This window comes from Podarcis bocagei (assembly GCF_964188305.1).
Source record: "Podarcis bocagei genome assembly, chromosome: 8".
Classification (NCBI taxonomy): Eukaryota; Metazoa; Chordata; class Lepidosauria; order Squamata; family Lacertidae; genus Podarcis; species Podarcis bocagei.
The window spans coordinates 87,041,789-87,060,453 of record NC_138133.1 but is presented as its reverse complement, the minus strand read 5'-3'; the positions used below and the strand labels follow the sequence as shown (position 1 = coordinate 87,060,453).

General features: G+C 47.5%; 1 protein-coding gene across 7 annotated transcripts in view; it reads left to right on the top strand.

Annotated features, from left to right (window-relative positions):
• The window catches only part of SLC45A4 (solute carrier family 45 member 4), a 133,452-nt gene that overhangs the window by 28,307 nt on the left and 86,480 nt on the right, over positions 1 to 18,665 (top strand). For 4 of the 7 annotated variants that reach the window (XM_081204571.1, XM_081204574.1, XM_081204580.1 and 1 more), the window contains exon 2: positions 15,205 to 15,265. The gene's annotated coding sequence lies outside the window, so the exon portion shown is untranslated. Of the gene's footprint in view, positions 1 to 4,861; positions 5,085 to 15,204; positions 15,266 to 18,195; positions 18,378 to 18,665 lie in introns of those variants that run through there. The other 3 variants (XM_081204579.1, XM_081204575.1, XM_081204573.1) reach the window with 2 other exon arrangements.

Sequence of the window (18,665 nt, the reverse complement as noted above, 5' to 3'; positions counted from 1 at the left end):
CATTCATCACTACTGGGAAAACCATAGCTTTAACTATACGGACCTTCGTTGGCAAAATGCTGCTGTATTTTGCGCTAACTCTTGGTTTTTACCGGTGCGTGAATAATTGAGGTCAGACTGTCCAATAAGTATCACAGTAGATCATAGAATCTAAGAGTAGGAAAGGACCCTTTCAGGAACCTTGCCCACAGCTTTCTCCTGGGTAGGCTCGAACCACCAGCCTTCTGGTCAACACCCAGATGCGCTCACCCATTGCGCCACCTGAGGCTCACCAGCCTAAGCTGGTGAGACAGGAAATAGAACATTAGATAGGAGTTCTTTAAGGAGGGGAAAGTGACCCCATCCAGGTTAAATAGCACCCCTCTGTCCAAACCACACATAGCACCTCCACCTTCTCTGGGCTAAGCTTCACTTTGTCGGCACCAATCCATTCCAGTACTGATTGCAGGCCTTGCACAGCTTCTTAGATGGAAAAGAGAGGTGGAGCTCAGTTCCCTCAGCAAGCTGGCGAGATCTCACTCCGTATCCCCAGATAATCTGACTCAACGATTTCGTGTGGCTGTTCAACAGCATCATATCATAACCCCACCTGAACCTTTTTCATAGTCATCCTAGGTAGCCATCCATTTTGATCGCTTCCATGGTAATTCAATCAATCCTTTATTAGGCATAGCAACCACACATTATAAAACAAACACCGTATGCAGATTGTGGAAAATACGAATTCAACATAACAATTTGCATAAATAATACAGTCTAACACATCATTTACCAGTCAAGAACCACTAAATCTCTCTATAATGGCCCAGTCTTTCCACATGGACAGCACTCAAAAAATTTAGCCAATATCAAAGTAATTTGATCATTCCTGTCCGAGAGCAGGTCCTGAACCGTTGGCGGCATAGAATCGAGCCTGTTAGGTTGTAAGGCCTCTAACAATTGTATTCTGGCATGAATGCCAAAATCACAAGAAAAGTTGTTGGTCTTTAAGTTAGTTGGTCTTTAAGGTGCTACTGGAAGAAATTTTTTTATTTTGACAAGAAAAGAATATACGCTCCGATGTATCAGGTTCCTGCCTACCACATTTGCAGAGACGCTCTGCTTCTGGGAGAGCTAAATATCTTCCTCTTACTATCATCGAGGGAAACATATTAAATCTGGCTAGCATAAACAGCCTGCACAGTTCATGAATCTTCAGATTTGTCATGTAACCCTTTTGAAAATCTCTACACAAAGGGAGATTTAAGTAAAGAGGAGAGCAAGTAATTCTTGATGAAGCTTTCTGTGTACAGTGGTACCTCGGGTTACAGACACTTCAGGTTACATACGCTTCAGGTTACAGACTCCGCTCACCCAGAAATAGTGCTTCAGGTTAAGCACTTTGCTTCAAGATGAGAACAGAAATTGTGCTCTGGCGGCATGGCAGCAGTGGGAGGCCCCATTAGCTAAAGTGGTGCTTCAGGTAAAGAACAGTTTCAGGTTAAGAACCAGACCTCTGGAACGAATTAAGTACCATATTTTTTGCTCTATAAGACTCACTCCCCCCCCCCTTAAAAGTAAGGGGAAATGTGTGTGCATCTTATGGAGCGATTGCAGGCTGCGCAGCTATCCCAGAAGCCAGAACAGCAAGAGGGATTGCTGCTTTCACTGTGCAGCGATCCCTCCTGCTGTTCTGCCTTCTGAGATTCAGAATATTTTTTTTCTTGTTTTCCTCCTCCAAAAACTAGGTGCGTCTTGTGGTCTGGTGCGTCTTATAGAGCGAAAAATATGGTACTTAACCTGAGGTGCCACTGTAACTCTAAAGCCTAAATGAATGTGCAGACAGTGGTGGACCACTGATGTAACCCTCTCTGGCACTTGGGGCGGGATGCCAAGGGGCAGCGCGAATCGCCCAGTGGCGCACGCAGACGTCCGTACGGACTGGGCATGCGCGGCATCCCATACTGACTGCGTACGCGCGGCAGCCCGTAGGGACACTCGCATGGACGGTGCATGTGGCAGTCCATACATACGCCCGTACGGATGGTGAACAAGAGCAGCAGCCCGTTTGGACGCCACGCGAGCTGCGCCCATATTAACTGTGCGCATGCCTTCAGCCACTCTACAGCGTGCAGAAGTTGATCCAATAGAAGACACCTTCGCTGTCCTCTGTACAAAGCCAGAACGGCATCGCCCGCTGCCAAACCACTAACCTTGAATGTAATTATTGCATGATATTTCACTGTGGTCACGAACATGGGGCCTTCCGACAGATGAATAATAGCTTTTGCAAAGCCTTTCCCCCTTCTCCCTCTCCCTTTTCTGGGCCTTAAAATAGCTTCTCTAACTCCCCTTCAGCAGCTAGTCCCTTCCCACGAGGACTGCTCCGATGGGATGGAAAAAGCAAGACGCTTCCAGAGAGGGCCTGCTGAATAGTTTATGGCCTTTCATGCCACTGTGGCTCATTGCTGGAGCCATGGGCCTGTCACTCATCTCCTGGGAGCCTCTCGAGATGGTTCTGCAAAGAAGCCGTGTAACGAGGCTTCCAAAATTGATTGCTTTTTAGCAAAATGAGAAAACTGGCTCGTACGAAGCATGGCTTTTGCCAGGGGTGGCAGAGAAACGCATTCAGCTTGCCTTTGAACATAAGTGTCCCAGCTTCACTTGAAATTCGCACCATCTCTGATTTTCTCTGACCAAAGAATGCATGCAAATATTTGCATGTCGAGGGGAATAATGTACAAAAATGGATTCTATAAGGGGGAGGCAGTGGCGGAGAAACCCTCTCCAGCACCCGGGGCGGGACATCGAGGGGTGGGGCAAACCGCCCGGTGGCGCATGCGCAACATCCGTACAGACTTCACATGCACAGCATCCCATACAGTCACCGTGCAAGTGGCGCTCATACTGAGCGCGCGCCATCGGCCACTCTACTGCTGGGGGGCAGCAGGCCATCTAGTCACCCCCCGAGTGGTGCCCAGGGGGCGGCCTGCCAACTCTGCCCCCCCCTTCATATGCCCCTGGGGTGAGGGGTGCTTATACTAAGCGAAGTTGTATGCTATGTATGTTTCTTTGCGGATGTTGTTTAGTCGTTTAGTCGTGACTGACTCTTCATGACCCCATGGGCCAGAGCACACCAGGCACTCCTGTCTTCCACTCCCTCCCGCAGTTTGGTCAAACTCATGCTGGTACCTTCAAGAACACTGTCCAACCATCTCGTCCCCTGTCGTCCCCTTCTCCTTGTGCCCTCCATCTTTCCCAACATCAGGGTCTTTTCCAGGGAGTCTTCTCTTCTCATGAGGTGGCCAAAGTATTGGAGCCTCAGCTTCAGGATCTGTCCTTCCAGTGAGCACTCAGGGCTGATTTCCTTCAGAATGGATACGTTTGATCTTCTTGCAGTCCATGGGACTCACAAGAGTCTCCTCCAGCACCATAATTCAAAAGCATCAATTCTTCGGCAATCAGCCTTCTTTATGGTCCAGCTCTCACTTCCATACATCACTACTGGGAAAACCATAGGATAAATGCATATAAATTTCCATGTGGACTTCTTCAAATTGCAATGAGGCGAACTGAATTTAAGAATGGAAAAAATGAGAAACCGAGAGAAACATACAAAAAAAATTGGCAGATTCCCCCATCCACAATTTTTGCCTTCCAGTGCTTGACATCACTGTTCTTTAGTCGTGTATACTCTGCAGTCAGAGCATGGAGGATAGTAAAATTCCCACAAGCGTGTGGTTTGTGGCAAGAGTATTAGTTTTACCAAGGTGGGCTACGACGACTGGCTTCTCCGGGTGACCTGTTTATTGCGCATTTGTCCTGATTTGCTTGCACAGAGCTTATGCTGTGGTTAGACTATACCTGGTCGTTATCATTCTTTCTGATTTGTGGACAGGATAGCTATCTGACAACACTGTTTCAAACCTGAATTTCTTGCAAAGTGTTTACATGTCTTCCCCCCAACCATCCATTTGTCCCGCATTTTTCAAAACATTCCACTGTCACTTTCCAAACTGCAAAAAGTCATGGCTTTTTTCCCTTTTTAAAGTGAATTTGTTGTGTAAGAGTGACAATGCACTATAAATCCACTTAACTGCAGAAACCTAAAGTTCTGGTATGAGCTCATCTCTCCCCCGCCCCCCGCAAAATACAGTGTGAAGGTCCCCAAATAACTCTGGAGCAGGAATATATTTTAGCAGGTTAGAAACAGGATTTACATTCTTTTAAAGCATTTTCAGCAGGAGGCCGGTCCACTGTCCCTCAGACCTGTGGGGGGCTGGACTATTTTTTTGGGGGGGGGGATATGAACGAATTCCTATGCCCTACAAATAACCCAGAGATGCGTTTTAAATAAAAGCACACATTCTACAATGGGACCTTGGGTTAAGTACTTAATTCGTTCTGGAGGTCCGTTCTTAACCTGAAACTGTTCTTACCCTGAAGCACCGCTTTAGCTAATGGGGCCTCCTGCTGCCGCTGCGCCACCGGAGCACGATTTCTGTTCTCATCCGGAAGCAAAGTTCATAATCCGAGGTACTATTTCTGGGTTAGTGGAGTCTGTAACCTGAAGCATATGTAACCTGAAGTACCACTGTACCCATGTAAAAACACGCTGATTCCCGGACCGTCCACGGGCCGGATTTAGGAGGCAATTGGGCCAGATCCGGCCCCCGGGCCTTAGTTTGCTTACCCATGTTTTAAAGCATCTCTTGCCAACCTAGTGCTTGGCAAGGCTGATGGGAGTTGTAGTCCAAAACATTTGAAGGGAATTTGATGAGCGAAAGTGGCTTTGAACAAACAGCAGCCTCTGTTCCATCAAGATTTGGAGATATCTACCTCGCTGAGCTCCAGAGAGGGAAGGTTGTTTGCTTGTTCACAGCTTCGTTTCCTTCCGCCTTCCAACGAAAATGTTGTCTTAAGTGGCTTTTGCCGACATGTGCAGGATCCCCAGAAGGATGATATAGGAAACGGCGAGTTTCCTTTTCGCTTCACTTTCTATTCAAAAGACAAGGGAGTTCCCAACTTAACGGGTGATGGATTGCAACTTATCTGACCCTTTGGCCAACAGCAATCATAAGAAGGAATTTTTATTGCATTCAAGCGTAAGTGCAGAAACGTGCTGGATAGTATATGACAATGGGGAGGTGCTTCCTGCACAAAATAAAAATAAAAATACAGCTTTACCACTTTAAATTCCACCTTATAGGGGATTAGGAGAGCTGTAAATAATGCCAATACAGTGGTACATCGGTTTAAGTACTTAATTCGTTCCGGAGGTCCATTCTTAACCTGAAACTGTTCTTAACCTGAAGTACCACTTTAGCTAATGGGGCATCCCGCTGCTGCCGCGCCGCCAGAGCATGATTTCTGTTCTCATCCTGAAGCAAAGTTCTTAACCCGAGGTACTATTTCTGGCTTAGCGGAGGCTGTAACCTGAAGCATCTGTAACCTGAAGCGTATGTAACCTGAGGTACCACTGTATATTTTGCTTCTGTTTTGTTGTGCTGTGGCACGAGAGTGGTCTTCCAGGTGGAAATGCACTGTTATTGCATCAATACACCAGCAGGATTATTTTTTAAAAACAAAAAACAACAGCCTGCCCGGAGGGTCCCTGTGAATCTGTTCAGGAGCCCAAATTATCTCGCCTGCTTAAAAATTCGCTTCTTTGCAACTCCTTTGTGAATAGGGCTGCCATATTTCAAAGAGTAAAAAAACCAGGACACCCTGAAAGTTGCTGTGCTTCTTTTAGGAAACACCCAAAACTGTTGAGCTTTTTTTAAAAAAAACAAATGCCAAATTGACTTGCTTATGATCCAGGACAAAGCGCTGTCTTCCCCCCGGGCACCAATTCTTCTTGCCTTTGAAATCCTGGTAATGCCCAGGAAAATCTAGACGTAAAGGTAAAGGGACCCCTGACCGTTAGGTCCAGTCGTGGCCGACTCTGGGGTTGCGGCGCTCATCTCGCTTTATTGGCCGAGGGAGCCAGCGTACAGCTTCCGGGTCATGTGGCCAGCATGACTAAGCTGCTTCTGGCTAACCAGAGCAGCGCACGGAAACGCCGTTTACCTTCCCACCAGAGCGGTACCTATTTATCTACTTGCACTTTGACGTGCTTTCGAATTGCTAGGTTGGCAGGAGAAGGGACCGAGCAACAGGAGCTCACCCAGTCGCGGGGATTCGAACTGCCACCCTTCTTATTGGCCCAGGCCTTGTGGTTTAACCCACAGCGCCACCCGCGTCCCTTTAATCTAGACGTACGACAGCAGTATTTGTGAAATGCTTCTGCTGCACTTTGCTAGCTCTTTTTCTCTCCCCCCCCCCATTGCCTTGTTTTTCTGACTTTGTGTAACTCAATCCCTCCAGTAGAGGCCAGACAATTTGTAATCTAATTACCACAGGCCCCACTTGAAACTCATATTCTCTTCTTAGAGCAGTTGGTGACAGCGTTTTTCAAATCCACCTGCAAAATAGGATCCACTGTTATTTTTATTTTATTTTATCCAGTAAATATCCACCTTGTAAATGCCCCCTTTGCTCCTACTTTCTCACTTAGAAATAGCACCACAATAGCTTCGGCTCTTAAGCTGAGGTACGACCCTGTCATGGCCTCCAGTTGAAGACCGATATCCCATACAGTCATACCTCATGTTACGTTTGCTTCATGTTACGTTCTTTCAGGTTACGTCCCACGGCGACCTGGAAGTACCAGAATGGGTTACTTCCTCGCACATGTACAGAAGGACTAAATCACGCTTCGCACATGCGCACAAATCGCGCTGCGCACCTGCGCAGATACGGCACTTCAGGTTGCGCTCTTTTCATGTTGCAAACAGGCCTCCGGATCGGATCCCGTTTGCAACCAGAGGTACCACTGTATTGCCAATGTAGTTGCTGGACTCCAAGTCCCATCATCCCTTTCCAGTGGCCATGTTGGCTGGGACTGATGGGAGCTGGAGTCCAGCAATGGCTATATACAGATAAAGCCCATTTCAAGCACACACACACTCATCAAGAATCTTGGGATTTGTAGCTTGTTGAGGGTGCTGAGAATTGTAAGGGCTAAGTTCCCAGGATTCCTTGCGGGAAGCAATTTGCTTTACATGTATGGTACATATACCGAATCCTCTTTTAGAGCCATCCAGGTTAGTGGCCATGCCTGCCTCATGGGAGAGTGAGTTCCACAGGTTAACTATGTGCTGGTTGGATAAGTACTCTTTTATTTGTCTTGAAATGTTAAAGAAACCATGCACTGTAATGAAGCTTCAACTTAAAAAAAATGCCTTGAACTCACCCACCTCTCTACATCAGAATTGTTTTGAACCCTTCCACCTCTAGTTTCCATCATCACATTAGCAGGTTCTTTACTAGCTATAAAGCAGCGTGCATCTGGGTGCACAGGCCTACGGCTGAAATCCATAGAAAGCCTGTAGGTTTGATCCTCTGTTGGACTCCGGCCAATGTATATCTTGTCCTGTAGGCATAGCTCTTGTCACACACACTCTGTTGCAATCCTGTCCCATCTTCTTATCTGTCGATTCTTCAGGTTGTCCCTCTAAAGTGTTGTTGTTTAGTCGTTTAGTCGTGTCCAACTCTTCGTGACCCCATGGACCAGAGCACGCCAGGCACTCCTGTCTTCCACTGCCTCCCGCAGTTTGGTCAGACTCATGTTTATAGCTTCGAGAACACTGTCCAACCATCTCGTCCTCCATCGTCCCCTTCTCCTTGTGCCTTCCATCTTTCCCCACATCAGGGTCTTTTCCAGGGAGTCGTCTCTTCTCACGAGGTGGCCAAAGTATTGGAGCTTCAGCTTCAGGATCTGTCCTTACAGTGAGCACTCAGGGCTGATTTCCTTAAGAATGGATAGGTTTGATCTTCTTGCAGTCCATGGGACTCTCAAGAGTCTCCTCCATCATCATAATTCAAAAGCATCCATTCTTCAGTGATCAGCCTTCTTTATGGTCCAGCTCTCACTTCCATACATCTCTACTGGGAAAACCATAGTTTTGACTATACGGACCTTTGTTGGCAAGGTGATGTCTCTACTTTTTAAGATGCTGTCTAGGTTTGTCATTGCTTTTCTCCCAAGAAGCAGGCGTCTCCCTCTAAAGTAGGGTTGCCATATTTCAATAAGTGATAATGATGCTGTTTTTTTAGTTTTGGCAAAAGTCGTTGAGTTTTTTGGGCCAAATCGCCGCCAAAAGACATGGGTTGCCATATGTCCGGATTCTGCCATTTTCCCAATTTCCACTCGGACACTGCTTCCGACTACAATATTCCGGGTATGCCTGGGAAATTCCAGACGTACGCCGACCCTATTAAAGGCTGAGTCTTTATGATAGTGCCTGGGCTCGGCCAGCTGCCTCTCTGCCTCCTGAGTTGGGCTCTTCCCAACATCACTGCTTGTGATCTATTGGGAGAAATCAGCCAGCTTGGGCCAGCAACAAGGGGTTATCACTCCCGCAACACTGCCATCTCAGAAAGTTGAGAACAGGCCAGGAATAATAGCTGTGGAGTCATTCTCACCTGCCAACACTGACTCCTTGAGATGGATGCAAATTTCCTCCTATTGTATCTTTCGGACCTTATGCCAATACTTTTTTTAAGGATTGAATATATGCAAAGACAGAAGTGTGTTCTAATATCGACCAAGCACAAAAGCTGACAGTTCTGCATTCCTGGCATTGTCCTTTGCAATGCAGAGTCTCAGAGAAATAAACACATTAAGCATTACAGTAATCTGAAGAACAACAATAGAAAGGGAGGTGGCCGGTACTGCGCAATACCAGCTTACAACGATAAGGGACACTGAAGAGAGATCCGCGCTTGTTTAATGAGGTGTGGGTTTTGTCTTAGGATGCTTTCAAATGCACAACCTCAACCAACAAAGCCATTGACGCAGTTGTGAAATGATAGGGTAGGGTAGGGTAGGGTAGGGTAGGGAGAGTTAGTGTGTGTTAGCAAGCACAAGCCATCATCCTTGCTCAATAAATTAAGGACATCTGAAGGACTTAAATTGGGACTCAGCTACATTATTAAAGAAAAGTGTTTTATATACAGTGGTACTTCCAGTTGCAGACGGGATCCCTTCCAGAGGTCCGGCCATATCCCAAAGTTTTCACAACCGGAGACCGCTTCTGCGCATGCGCGAGTGGCGGTAGAATGCTTCCGCGCATGCGCAAGCGGCGAAACACTTCTGGGTTTGCCGCTTTCACAACCCGAAGGGTAACGTAACCTGAGGTTCCACTGTATACGTTATAGCGCTGTGACACTAGATGGCGCTGTGGAGTCCTGTCTTTTGCCATCGTGATTTCCCACTTTGAGGTTTACAACACATTTTTTTCTGAAAAGCTTTTTTTGATGTGTCTAGACCCAGGCCTTGGTTCAGCGCCTGTCCCCCCTTCCTACAGAACATTGTCGTTCTGAGATTACATCTCCCCTGTCCCACCTTCTGGGAACAAATACTTCTTTTCCTTTCCACCATCTCCTTTCTTCCTATCCTCCTCCACCCCCTTACCACCAAAGCTTGTCCCAATGTCAGGAATGTACTGGCAGATGTAGGAAGCATTCGCAGTCTGTGGGAAGCATTCGCAGTCTGGCGATGAACTCGGTTGCTTTTTCTGAGAGACAAAAATAATAGCTTGAAAGTAAGTCCAGGGGTCTTTCAAAACCTTGCCCTTCCCAACATGCTTTTACACAGAGGGTGCCTTGCACCAGCTCAGACCACTGAGCCATTTAGCTCCGTATTGGCATGAGTTGGGGGAAGGGGGTAGGCTGGATGCCTAGTCAAAATCAAGGTCGTGTACATAACCTTCTGGTGGCTTCCTCTACAGCCATTGGCCCACCCCAAACCTGCTGAGCTTCAGTAATGTTGGAGTCTCCGTGTGCCTTCAAACCAGCCCAACTTGTGATACTTATTTCCCCCAGTCTAGCTAGCTTGAGCATAAATTGCTGGATGGCCTGTTCTCATTGTAGATTAACCCAGCCGAAAGCCACACTTTGGCTTCCAATCAGATAAAACAAACCATACATATACACCCCAGTTTAGCTACAGTCATGCTTAACTGATGGGTTAATCATTGTCACTTTTGTTCTGACGGCATGTAAGAAACTCTGTGCCGGTTTGCTTATTGGAGAGGGCACAGAATAACACCTCGATCCTTCAGTCACAAGGGTCAAGATCACAGGAACCCTTGTGTTTAAAAAGTTCCCCTGTCAAGGAGTTGCCCCCAAATGTTTGGGGCCTCATGATGCTTCTGGGCCAGAAATAAAACAAAATGGAGATGTTTAGGTTTTATGGCGGGATCAAAGCTCAGAGGTCAAGTACATGAAGAGCCCAGATTCTTGACGTCTTAGGGGTGGGGGCTGGCTAAAACACTGGAGATCTGCTTCAAGGGCAATCCTGAGCTAGAAGGACTGTTGGGATGCTGTCAGGAAGACGGGGGTATCAGGCAGGCCCCCAGCTGACTCCAGCAGCCACCTGCCGGCAGCCGGCAGCCGGCAGCCGGTCTCCCTTGGAACAGCATCAAACAACGACACGAGCCTCAGATACGTTTAGAGACCCGTGCACACTCTGTCAGCAGTGTGTGTAAATCTTCTCACAGCAGAAGACGCGGACAGAGAGATGTTTAAGCATAATGTACAGCATAATGTAGGAACGTGGGTGGCGCTGTGGGTTAAACCACAGAGCCTAGGACTTGCCGATCAGAAGGTTGGCGGTTCGAATCCCCGCAATGGGGTGAGCTCCCGTTGCTTGGTCCCTGCTCCTGCCAACCTAGCAGTAGTGCAAGTAGATAAATAGGTACCACTCCAGTGGGAAGGTAAACGGTGTTTCTCTGCACTGCTCTGGTTCGCCAGAAGCGGCTTAGTCATGCTGGCCACATGACCCGGAAGCTGTACGCCGGCTCCCTCGGCCAATAAAGCAAGATGAGCGCCGCAACCCCAGAGTCGGCATTCTAGCAGATGCCTTCATATGGCAGAGGCTTATTTGCTCATTCTCCGTATGGGCAAAAAACTCTTCTCCTACATAACTCTGATCTGCATACACAAAGTAATGCCAACAGCCCCATGAGGTAGGCATGGGTGAGAGGGACCCTGCCTTACCCAAGAAATCTGGAATTTGGTACAATGTAGTCAATGTAGGTTAAACTACAGAGCCTAGAACTTGCCGATCAGAAGGTCAGCGGTTCGAATCCCCGCAACCGGGTGAGCTCCCGTTGCTCAGTCCTGCTCCTGCCAACCTAGCAGTTCGAAAGCACATCAAAGTGCAAGTAGATAAATAGGTACCACTCCAGCAGGAAGGTAAACGGCGTTTCCGTGCGCTGCTCTGGTTCGCCAGAAGCGGCTTAGTCATGCTGGCCACCTGACCCGGAAGCTGTACGCCAGCTCCCTCGGCCAATAAAGCAAGATGAGCGCCGCAACCCCAGAGTCGGTCACGACTGAACCTAATGGTCAGGGGTCCCTTTACCTTACAGCATAATGTACAGCACTTTATTCAGCATAGTTCAGGAACAAAGGAAAACATGTCTGCTTCCCTTTGTGTCCAGCAAAACAGCAGTAACACAAAAGCTAGATACAAACGGAAGTTCCCAGCAAGTGCTGGAAGTAAACAGGCATGCGACACACAAACATCATGCCTGTACCCTTTTACGGTGGAACGGAACTATATCCTAACAAGGACGGTGGTTCTGACTTGATATAAGGCAGCTTCATGGGTTTTTAAGGGTCACGTTTTCAACATTTTGTGACTGCATGTGATGAAACATGGTGGACGAGACTTCCACATCATTCTACCAAGCACAGGGCATAAGAGCATAAGAAGACAGTCTACTGGACCAGGCAAAGGCCTACCCAGTCCACCATCCTGTTCTCACAGTGACCTATGGGTGCCTCTGGGAAGACTGCAAGGAGGTCCTGGGAGCAACAGATCTCTGCCCACTTGCAAATCCCAACCACTGGAATGGAATTCAGAGGTATTTCTGCCTCCAGCAGTGGAGGAAGGTTACACAGCCATCACAGTCATCACAACCAGGAACCATCAAACACTTTGCCCTCCATGAATTTGTCTAATCCTCTTCTATAGCCACCCAATGCATTTCACTGGAGTTGGCTAGCAAATTCAGCTGCAAAGGGTTCAAGTGCTTTTTTGTATTTTCAAAAAGTTGAAGCCAAAGCATATTAAACAAGGCTAACATGCAGAATTAGTTCATTAGATAAATTAACAGGAAGGATTCGAAATCTGCGGGATCAGAGATTCTTAGAAGACTGGAGTAAATATTTGAATTATTTGAAAAGCAGTTGTAATAAACAGATTACGCTAGTAGGACTGCAAGAAGTTCTGTAAGGAGGACTATTTGAAATATTGCAAGAAAAACTATGAAGAGAACTATTCGTTAGTGATAATTAAAAGTAATAGAGAAATTAAGAAATGCAGAACAAGTGCTGAAGAATGGAAAATCTTCAGAAGTTGTTGACGGAAGTCTAAAATATTGTATAAGCTAAGAAGTTATGTAATGATTGTTGGAAATGGTATGTTAAAAAAGCTATTTCCTCCTTCCTCTCCATAAAGGCTTATAAGCTAGTAATCTTCCTCATTAAGTTAATATTCCACATTTCCTTTCTCCAGAATCTCCCAGATGGCAAGTGTGTGTGTTTCCCCCCTCCATGCTTTTGCTAATAATAAACATGCCATAGTTAGCTCTTCACCTCTTTAAACCTTTGTGTTCCTGGACCAGTTTTAGGAAACTTGGAAACCTAGGGCAAACACTCACAAGGCACGGCTCAAAATCTCTCTGGCCATTCCTTGCTGCTTTCTAGCTGTAGAGATGGCCATCTCACTTCTTGCATTTTCAAGGTTAACACTACAGGTCAATGCAAACATTATCGAGCGAGGTGAGCCAATAGTCTCACCTACTATAAGGAAACTTCCTATGTTCCAGATGCACAACCTGATATAGACCATTCGATGTCTTCCCCGCTGCCCGGAGTACTTATGTCTCTGGCTGTTTATTAGATATGAAAAAAGCAGCCATCACAAATGTTGATCTGTACTGTGGATCTTGAAAATATGGAAGAGCAGGACTTGGGAGCTTGCATTGGTGCCCTATTCCCAAGCCTGGCACACAGCTGTTTCCGAGTTAGAACAAGACATTGGCTTTGTGTATCCTTTCTTACGGTGCCTCAAAAGCACACCTTGACACAAGTCCTCTGGGTTTTGCCAGACAATAGCCACCAAAGCACCAGACACTCGATTCATTACTTATTAACCCCTGTGATCAAGAGAATGTGTCCTGGCAAACTATTTACTTTAGGGAGTAGTGGAATTTTCCCTTTTCTTCCTGCTAGGGGTATGTGGAGTGGACTTGCATCCTTACTTTATTGGTAAGAACTATGGGAAATAATCAGCTCTCGTGAATCTCCGGTCTTTATTTATTAAGTAAAGCATTTCAAATCCACCTTTCAGGCCACACAAAGGAACTTCCAAGGAAATGTTTATCACAAAATACCTAAATGGTATTTTTTTATTAAGTTTTCCAACCAATAAACACGTATTTAACAACACTACAGTGTCACAAATATTATAGGGAGCACATTATCCGAAAATGCATTCCATGTACTCCTGCTACTGACACAGCACGCCAGAATAAGATTTGAGATGATGGGGTTCTGCCATCTGTGTCTGAAGCTGGCAAACTGGTGGCAAGGGGACCATACCTCAGTAAATCTATTTTTGTCTGTCTCACCCCTTTCTTTTCTGAATCGCTTTGCTTTTCATTCAACGTGAACTGCCACATTCTAGAGTATCGGCTACAAATAGATTCTCCAACCTCTTCCAGTTTTGTGAGATTTCCAGATGTGCTGCTACCAGGGGTTTCAGGAACAAGTCTTTTAAGATGTGTGACTTTGTTTACCTGTTCGCTGAAAATTGACATTAAAATGTTTCTTTCATCTCTCTGTGAATAAAACAGGCTAACTTCTCAACTCTACCTGGATTAAGATGCTTTTAAATAAATACAATTGCTCTGGACGTCTTGTAAAGATTAACCAGGTTTTTCCTGACCAGTAAAATTTGACTCTTTTTATTAGTAGATTCTTATTATCATCTCTGGGTTGTATCCAATACCAGACCTACTAAGAGTAGACCAACTGAAGTTAATAGGCATGACTTACACTCATAGTAGTATTAGTAGTAGTAATAATCTATTATTTGTGCCCCAGCCACACTAGGCGGCTTCCAGCATATATAAAAACATAGTTAATTTCAATGGGTCTACTCTCAGCAGAACTTTCAACCCTCAAATTTTATTATACTGTTTTTATGTTTGTATTTTGCATACCACTTCAGAGATTTGAAACATTAAGCAGTTTAGAAATGCTTTTAAAAAAATAAAATATTATTTGGTAGGATCACCAAGGACCGAAGAACATTGCCTTGATGGTTGAATCTTGTGGACTCTATTGGAAGCTGGCGGACTTCCCTTCACTGGAGGTGTTTTTAAGCAGAGGTTGGATGGTCATCTGCCATGGGTGCATTAGCTGAGATTCCTGTACTCCTGGGGTTGGACTAGATGACCCTCAGAGTCCCTTCCAACTCTACAATTCTATTTGGTTTGACAACTGCCCATCCCGGTAATATATAAAGAAGATCTGACACAAAATCCTTGTGGGTATAGCATGAAATTGCAAATCTGAATACTTCATTGGTTGACTCAGGCTATGACCAGAGAGAAAAAGAGAGTGTGTTTTTCAAACCTGTGGGTAGATTTTAGCCACAACAAAAACTTAGTGGCATTTTTAACTACTCAGATAATTTGGGTGCCCACCACTTAGCTGGCGATTTTGCCTTGAGGCTGCCCAAACTGGTTAACTCATTTCTTGGAAAAGTCACAAGACTGAAGATAATGAGAGACAACTGATTATTGTGAACTCTGTGGCTTGGAGCTACAGTTTTTGAATTTTCTCCCATGGAAACAGGTGGTTCTGTAAAGCATGCGTTCCCATTTTAGATGAACCAAAGTTTACTGTGTTGTCCAAACCCTAAACTACAGTCAGTCTTATCAATGATTACTGAGAACAAGCCAGCGTCATAAACTATGGTTTGCAGGGGACTTGTTTTCAGTACTCATAGAACCGAGCGGTGTTTGTTGAGCTTCAGACAACACAGCATGATGCAGTTAATTAAGAAAAATAAAATGAAAGTTTCAGCTTCTCAAATCTTCCTTGCAGGCACACTGGAGGAGGGACGTGTGAGCTCAAGGCTTGCTGCAGCGCATTACATCTGAGCAAGGTAAGAGCCTTATCACAACCCACAGGGATTGGTTGTGCACAGTGGATCCCAATTGGTCTGTGGACCACAGGGGGTCCCCGTAACCCACCAAGGGGGCCCGTGGCACATAACTGGCCACTGTCTGGGACATCCCATTTTGGGCGCCATGCTCTCACATGGGCACGGGACTCTTGCAGGAGCACGGCCGAGAAGTTGTGTGACCTGACTTTGCACTGGGACATGTTGAAGGGTACAGTGGCACCGTTCACATAACAAAAACTACCACAGAGATATCAACATTTTCAAAAGTAGGGGGTCCACGGCTTGGCTTTTGAAGAACAGGGAGTCTGCAGTACTAATTGGGAGCCCTTGCGCTAGGATGTACTGCATGCCTCCACTCATCAGTAACTACGGTATAGACTTTTCTGTGCTGTGACTTTGTTTGTAGAATGTTGTTGTTTAGTTGTTTAGTCGTGTCCGACTCTTCGTGACCCCATGGACCAGAGCACACCAGGCACTTCTGTCTTCCACTGCCTCCTGCAGTTTGGTCAAACTGGTAGCTTCGAGAACACTGTCCAACCATCTTGTCCTCTGTCGTCCCCTTCTCCTTGTGCCCTCCATCTTTCCCAACATCAGGGTCTTTTCCAGGGAGTCTTCTCTTCTCATGAGGTGGCCAAAGTATTGGAGCCTCAGCTTCAGGATCTGTCCTTCCAGTGAGCACTCAGGGCTGATTTCCTAAAGAATGGATAGGTTGGATCTTCTTGCAGTCCATGGGACTCTCAAGAGTCTCATCCAGCACTGTAATTCATAATTTGTAGAATAACCTTCCCTAAAACACATGGGGGGGGGGAGTTTCCAGAGAATCTGATGGATGGTATGTTTTTCTGATTGCTTCTTGCTATTTCCCAACTAACTTTAATTGGCTCCTTTTCTTTTCTTTTCTTCTTGGTAGCTTAATTATATTTCATTGCCAATTGCTTGTCAGTTTTCAGCAGCTGTGTTTTTCTTTTCTTTTTTAAAGTCCATTTTCCAGGATTCCCTACTATGGTGTTGTTGACTAAAAAGGTAAAGGGACCCCTGACCATTAGGTCCAGTCGTGACCGACTCTGGGGTTGTGGCGCTCATCTCGCTTTACTGGCCGAGGGAGCCGTCATGTGGCCAGCATAAATACAAGATGGGTGACACCTGGCTTGAGAGCAGTACATGTGAAAAGGATCTAGGAGTCTTGGTTGACCACAAACTTGACATGAGCCAACAGTGTGACGCGGCAGCTAAAAAAGCCAATGCAATTCTGGGCTGCATCAATAGGAGTATAGCATCTAGATCAAGGGAAGTAATAGTGCCACTGTATTCTGCTCTGGTCAGACCTCACCTGGAGTACTGTGTCCAGTTCTGGGCACCACAGTTCAAGAAGGACACGGACAAACTGGAACGTGTCCAGAGGAGGGCAACCAAAATGGTCAAAGGCCTGGAAACGATGCCTTATGAGGAACGGCTAAGGGAGCTGGGCATGTTTAGCCTGGAGAAGAGGAGGTTAAGGGGTGATATGATAGCCATGTTCAAATATATAAAAGGATGTCACATAGAGGAGGGAGAAAGGTTGTTTTCTGCTGCTCCAGAGAAGCGGACACGGAGCAATGGATCCAAACTACAAGAAAGAAGATTCCACCTAAACATTAGGAAGAACTTCCTGACAGTAAGAGCTGTTTGACAGTGGAATTTGCTGCCAAGGAGTGTGGTGGAGTCTCCTTCTTTGGAGGTCTTTAAGCAGAGGCTTGACAACCATATGTCAGGAGTGCTCTGATGGTGTTTCCTGCTTGGCAGGGGGTTGGACTCGATGGCCCTTGTGGTCTCTTCCAACTCTATGATTCTATGATTCTATGATCTTCTATGATTCTAAGTCCTAGGCTCTCTGGTTTAACCTACATTGACTACATTGTACCAAAGTCCAGATTTCTTGGGTAAGGCAGGGTCCCTCTCAGCCATGCCTACTTCATGGGGCTGTTGGCATTACTTTGTGTATGCAGATCTGAGTTCCCTGGGAGAAGAGTTTTTTGCCCATACGGAGAATGAGCAAATAAACCTCTGCCATATGAAAGGCACCTGCTAGAAACCATTCTAGGCGGATCAGTTCCAAGCCAGGCAAGTGCAGACATGTGTAGGATTTCTTTTCCACCATCCATCATGTGCAGAAGGGCTTTAGAGAAGGGCGTTTGTTATTTTTAAAGCCAGCTTAACTTTAGGGAAGAATAATCAGCATTCTGAGGCTGCTTGGGAGTTATGCACCACTGCGCTCCGCGGGGCTTGTTTTTCAGCGCGCGCACCGGCTGCAAACTAGCCGGCACCTATCTGCACACGCAAAACGTGCAATGCCGAGGATCCTTCCACGCACCTTTTGCCCAGGACAGAATGCAACCCATTCTAAGTCTCCCCCGGTGCGCGCATGCAGCGCTTGCCTCTGCACACCCCGACGAGCATTCCCTGCCCCTTCAAGGTGCTTTGCGATTCCTTCCACTTGCCCCCGCCATTAACTCTCGCCATGCCCCCCTCCCTCCCTCTGATTCCTAGCAGGCGCCCTTCCAGCAGCCCCCCCCCCATCTTTTGCCCAGGCGTTGCGCTCACAGCGATGCTGCAGCCTCGTCAGCAGCGTCACTGGGCTCTGCAGGTTCTCCTACCTTCGCGGTGCGCGCGTTCCATTTCCTTGAGAGCGTAGCCAATCGGCGCGCTGCGGGGGGAGCCCTGCCCTCCCCCTCATTGGCTGGCCGCCTCCCCTCCCTCTTTCTCTTGCCCTTCGCTCCTCAGGCGCCCCCCTCCTCGCTCGCCCCGATTTGCATATTCATGAGGCGGGCGGGCGCGAGGGAGGGGCGGAAGCGGAAGCGTTGCGCGGAGACGGTTTCCGAGGAGCCGAGGGTATAAAGCGCCCGCCTGCGCCGCCCGCTTCGGAGCCCGCTGCCGCCTCCGCCCGGTCGCCGTGACAGAGCCCGACGCCCGGCCGACCCGCCCGCGACCCCGACCCCGGACCGTGACCGGACAGGACCCGGCCCCAGCGGAGCAGCCCGGCGCAGCAAGCAGCCCGCCCCTGCGAGGGGGAGCAGCCGGGCCCCGGCAGAGCAGCGCGCTCCGGCAGGAGCAGGTACCGGCCGCGGAGGGGAGGGCCGCGGGCGGGAGGGGAGGCGCGCGGTCCACACGACCCTTCTGACCCGCGACCCTGACACGCACCTGCACGTCGGAATGGGCTGCCGGGAGGGGTATGAGGTGTTCTTGCGGGAGGGGTTGCGGAAGAGCGCGGTCCACACGGCCCTTCTGACCCGCGGCCTTGACACGCACCTGCACGTCGGAACGGGCTGCCGGGAGGGGTATGAGGTGTTCTTGCGGGAGGGGTTGCGGAAGAGCGCGGTCCACACGGCCCTTCTGACCCGCG